This window comes from Amblyomma mixtum, chromosome 8 (assembly GCF_055824585.1).
Source record: "Amblyomma mixtum isolate Tamu chromosome 8, ASM5582458v1, whole genome shotgun sequence".
NCBI lineage: Eukaryota > Metazoa > Arthropoda > Arachnida > Ixodida > Ixodidae > Amblyomma > Amblyomma mixtum.
The window spans coordinates 20,115,033-20,120,942 of NC_143019.1; the positions used below are offsets into that span (position 1 = coordinate 20,115,033).

Consider the following 5,910-nt stretch of genomic DNA (forward strand, 5'->3'; position numbering starts at 1 on the left):
TCTTTAGGCTGAAATGCTTGGGAAATGATGATGATGATGATGATGTCCTCGGGCTGAACGGTTTTTGACCCAGCCTTGAGAAGAAGAAAGAAGCTTTGTGCCATGGCGTTCTTTGGCCTCAGATGCCCTAGCGCCATAAAAAAATCAAGATCAAAGATTCCTTTGTTAGTTATAATTTTCAAAATTATTTCCTTTAACACAATATTTCATGCACGTCTACCTTAATTGCGTCAATGTGTTACTAATGCTTGAATGTGCAAGGCACCTACGGCAATCTTTCACTGCGGGTATGTGGCGCTCCACCACAGGCCAATAGATGATGATTATTATCATCATCAACAAACGCTCATGCTTCCGCTTTGCCCTTCCTTCACTGGCCACGCGCGCCGGAATAACAGGTAGAAGAAGAAGCAACGCACAAGTTGAAGTGAAGGTAAGCCTACGGTGTACGCCTATGATCAGCCTTGGAAGGTGCCGTTATTCGGTTGGTCTGTAGGGCGCCTTCACGAACGCGTAGAGGTGCGAATTGCCTGATGCGCTTGGAGAAGCAGTTCACATTTTTCGTGTGGGCCCTCGATGCGTTGACAGACAGGTTTAGAGGCTCCCGCTGGCCTAAACTGAACCCACATGAGTAGCAGTCAGCGCTTAACCCAGCGTCTGAGCAGTATCAGCGTCCCTTTCAGCTTTATTGGTCATAAAACTCCCTTCGAAGTTTCCTACAGGGACACAACCACCTACGAGGGCCACCAACCTCTCGGAGGCTAGCATCGCAATCCAACTCTCCCCGGCAACGGATTTAGAAGGTATATGGCAGTCACTGTCTGACGCGCGCGGCATGACATTCATGTCTGTGGTGCCCTGTGAGTCTGCCTTCACAAAGTCGTTAATATAAATGATAATATAAACTGCGTAGTTGGCAGAGCCAGCTTCATGAGCTAGCGACATCGTGAATGAACACTCAGAAGAAACTGCAAACAATGATTTCTATAACTCGTTTAAGCAGCGCTTTGCGCATGTGTGTAGGTCCTGCAGAAGAGCCCAGATACATTGAAAAGCCCGCTGCTCTATGCAATTTCCCGCTAAATGTTGTGCATGCTGTTCTTGCAACGTTGAGCCACAGCGGCCATATTCCTGCCAATCCCAGCGACGCGGGGAAAAGGAATTAAACATTTTCCAGTAAATCTAGCCATCTAGACGCTCTTGAAGAAGACTTGTAGGCTAACGAAAAGGCTTGGATTGAAGTGAAGACAACGCAGCCACCAATTGAAAGGAAAATGATTGGTGTAACGTTCAAAGACAGGAAGAAAGCAGAATGGGAAGGTAAAAAAAATAGATTTGGAAATGTCTTAGCTGAAATCTGAGCAGGACATGTAATCCGAAGGAATATAGTCGACGGTTATTTAGGATGTGGGTTAGTGCGTCCCCACACTCACTGAAGAAGGCTTGAGACTCGATTAGCGGCGGCGGACAGCTGACAACACGTCGGTTCTGCCCGAGTGCTGTGAACGTTCCACTCCACGTGTGACCGACATCTTTGCGATGCCAGCGCTAACGGTGGTGCTACAGATCGTTTCAGTATTCATAGTCCAGTAATGCATGCAAGGTAAGATCAAGTCGAAGCTGGGTAAAATGCAGCGATCGGAGAAGCGCCACGACCGTAAAAAGGGAGCACCTGACTGTGATCTGGACCTGGACCACACCTGTACATAAGGGCATAGCTCCTTTCTGCACAGTGCTCCTGTTATTGCCTTCTATTTAACGTTTTACTTTTTGTTAATTATTTGCTATTTTTTTATTATTTCTCGATCTCTGGGTGGGGGCTCTGTAACGCCGCCACAAGCCCTGGCATCGCAGACACTCCGACATGAGCATGCACGGAGTGGAACGTTCACAGCACTCGGAAAGAGCCGACACGTCAACTTCGCACTGCTAGCGCTGGGAGTGGCGTTACACGAGTGACGGTGTGGGCCCCAAGCGAAGGCAAACATAGCAGCTGGGGAACAGAGTTAGGTGGGCGGATGAGATTAGGAAGCTTGCATGGATAAGGTAACCGCAGCTGACTCTAGTCAAGCTATTGGCTGCCAGCAGAAGTGACCTTTCTCTTGGGGTGAACTTAGGCTTATTATGACGCTGACGATAATTAATCATCACAATATAGTAACCTTTTTAGCACACCGCAGACGTATATGACGGTGACCAGACATATATGTCATATAGACGTATATGTCATATAGACGTATATGACATATGACGGTGTACCAGACGCCTCATGCGCACGCGGAATGGCATGGGTGGGGCCAGCCGGGGTCACAGCGGGTGCGCAGCAGGCGTCCGGTACACCCTCATACGTCTGCGCTAATACGTCACCGGTGTGCTGAAAACGTCTAGCACCCGGGTTAGTTAGTTGGCTTCTTGTATTTTAGATGCGAGAGCATTATATGGCTCTGTTGTGGCAGTAAAAAGTGGCCGCAGTTTTTTCCGCACGATTACGTCGTTCTCTGAAGATAAATGTGTGAAAGTGTGATTGTGACAGATAGTGTGTGATAAAATGTTGCCGTAGGAAAAATTTGGTTGATGAGGTGTAATTAGTTCATTAATTAAGCCAAAATAGTCGTGGACGTCGATATAGTACATGGACGTCAGAATAGTCGCGGACGTTGATATAGTATGCGGACGTTCTGCTTGCACATTGCTCCAGTGCGAGTCACCGCAGTGATCTCATTTTTTCCATCCTCCGACGACAAAGCCAAAATTATGTGGTTAGGCACCTCATTCCTGGTTGGGCTCCATCCAAGTTTGTTAGATCACGTGCTACTTTTAGAAGAATCCATGCTTCCCTCCAACCCTTCTCTACTGTCATTGCTGCGTCATTATAAGGTGGAAATCTGAGACCTAGACTCATTTGCTCAAAAGTAAGGCATAAATATACAAATCGCGTTACAACTTAAGCCTCGTAAAAACATACAATTAAGTGCAAAGGAATTCTTTTTCTAGAAAAAGACCACGGGAATTTTGTAGAAGCACCTGGACCACTTCCCTTATTAGGTCAGCAGTGTTCTCATCACATCCCGATCGCATTCTTTCCGGAGCCCTTCACTACGGCGTCCCTCATAGCCTGAGTCGCTTTGGGACGTTAAATCCTCACAAACCACAAACCTTTCCTGCAGTGTTGCATTATTCAAAAAGTTTCGGAAGAATCTTGTAATCATATTAAATGAAAGGTCTTCCTGACTCTTATTTTTCCTGTTCTCGTTTTGTTGCAGAACCGGCCAAGGCATGCTGTCATATACGCAGTGCGATTCTCTATTCAAGTTTTCCTTGCGTATGTACAAGCACCTCCAGGCCCACAACAAACAGAGCGAAAACATCGTATGCTCGCCATTCAGCATAGCCTGCGCACTCGCCATCTTCGCCAGTGGTGCTTGCAACGTCACGGCAAAGCAGATCTTCGCCGTGCTAAACCTCAAGGCGAGCAAGTACCGTATCCAAGACCAGTTCTCCAAACTGCTGACGATCTTATCGGGCTACGCACCCGACGTCACATTCCACGTCGCCAACCGGATATACAGCGACCAAAAGTTTCCCATCCATAGCAGCTACCTCGTCCTTATAGAAGCGTCTTACGGTGCCACCATGAAGTCGGTCGACTTCGAAAGCGGCCACGAATCGGTCCGGCGCGAAGCCAACGCTTGGGCTTCGGAGCAAACAGCGTCCAAGATCCAAGCCATCGTTCCCTCCGGAAGAGTGGACGCTAACATGGCGTTGCTGCTTCTCAGTGCCACCTGCTTCAGGGGCTTCTGGCAATGGCCTTTTCGCTCAGTCCATACTACGCGTCAGCACTTCCGTCTCAACTACAAGAACGTCGTGCGAGTGAACATGATGTTCCAGTACCACAGCTTCAAGATGGGTCACTCCGAGGAGTTGTGTGCCCGCGCCCTTGAGATGCCGTATAGGGGTCAAATGATGTCGATGGTTATCCTTCTTCCAGACGACGTCGAGGGTCTTTACGACTTGGAAGAGACCCTGACTCCAACCAACCTATCTGCGCTTCTAGCTAGCATGAAACTGGTGGACGACGTGGAAGTCAGCATTCCCAAGTTCAGGATCGAGCACAGTGTGGCTCTGAAGGAGACTCTCGAGGACCTCGGCGTCAAGGACTTGTTCACGCAAGGCAAGGCCGACCTCTCCGGAGTATTCGAGACCGGCACGCCTAGTGTCTCTGACGTGGTCCACAAGGCGCTCGTCCAGGTCGACGAGGAAGGCACAGAGCCTGAGGCGGCGACAACGAACGCGATTATCGAATCCGCGGGCTCGATCACTGCCCAGGCTGTGCGATTTATTGTGGACCATCCTTTCATGTTCCTGATTAAGATGAACAACTTAGATGTTATCCTATTTCTAGGGTCGGTTCGAAAGCTGTGAACCCTGGTGATGGTAAACGAACAAAATGTTTGCGCTGCTTTCATAATATTTCTTCAGTGCTGCCGCTACGACATTATTTCAAATATATTTGTAACCGCTGACGGCTTTTCGTGTAATGTGATCTTTCTGACGGTGTCAGTCTGACTATATCAAGTCGACGAGGGCTGCGTCACCGCCGGAAGCGGTCTTGCTGGAGCCAGGGTGAAAAAAAAAAATGCCCGTGGACCTATTTACCTATTACATTTACCTATTATTATTAACCAATTTACATGGTTAGCAATGCGATAGCATTAAAAGCTGGTGGCGTGTTTACTGAAAGTGACGTAACTTCTGGCTGGGGACGTCACTTCTGTCCAGTGGAAATGTTCCCGTCTTGTGAAGTCAGTTTCCTCCAGCCAATAGGAATGCTGCTGTAGAAGCAGCACTGGTCTCGCGCAGCACCGGTGGCAGCGGCCGTCCATGAAGACAACACCTAGCAGCATCCTGCCTGGGCTCCCTCCTCGCGTTGGACCCTCGCGTATGTTCCTGCTGGCTCAAGGCAGCGCATTGAACCGCGACACTACTGCCACTAAATCAGTCCATGTTTTCCTCATCACGGCCTCATACTTGTTGACGCGACTCTCCCCTATGGTGACGTCAGTTCCTTCCAGCCAATTGGAATGCTGCCGTCTGGTGAAGTCGGTTCCCTCCAGCCAATGGGAATGCTCCCGTCTGGTGACGCCACTTCCCTCCAGCCAATGGAAACGCTATGGTCTTGTGAAGTCACTTCTCTGCAGCCAGTGAGAATCTTCATCATCATCAACCTTAATACGCCTACTGCAGGGCAAAGGCCTCTCCAATGTCAGTGGAAATGCTCCCGTCTTGTCACGTCGGTTCCCTGTAGCCAATGGAAATGCTCCCTTCTGACGACTTCACTTACCTCCAGCCAATGGGCATGATCCCGTCTTGTGACGTCACCTCCTTCCAGCCAATAGCAATGTTCCGGTCAGGTGATTTCAGTTCGATCTCAAAATAGGAGAATTTTTTTACCAGCGAAGCATTTTAAAACTCGCGGGCGATCATACGATGTGACGCTGAAAATGGGCGTTCGCAGTATTGTTTGTACATTTCATTTTTACATTGCCGCCTTCACATTGCGTCTTTGAACTTGACTTCGCCTCCGTTTTCGTTCCGCTTCTGCGTGAGCTTCTGGTGGGTGAAGGTTTTTCTGACCGCTCACCCACCGGCGGATGTTGATGAGCTCCATTTACTTTTAACGCTAACGCTCCTGTTTTGTAGAAAATCCGGCTTCGTCGTTGGTGTCCTCGTCGGCACCACTTTTTCGCCCAGGCCCACGCCGTTGGGTGGGTGGGTGGCGCTTCTGGAAGGTGGCGATTTCTCACCCCGAGGCTTCAGCCCACCACCGTTTCGCAGGGAATGTCGCAAAGCAGTGGCGTCCCTTCCGGCCGAAGAGTTCTTCATAAACGTCTTCATGGACAACATACATAC

The 5,910-nt window shown here is 49.2% G+C and overlaps 1 pseudogene; it reads left to right on the forward strand.

Moving 5' to 3' along the window:
- The first annotated feature begins 3,276 nt into the window (after nucleotides 1-3,276).
- LOC149331584 (iris pseudogene) lies at nucleotides 3,277-4,422 on the forward strand (annotated as a pseudogene).
- The last annotated feature ends 1,488 nt before the right edge of the window (nucleotides 4,423-5,910 follow it).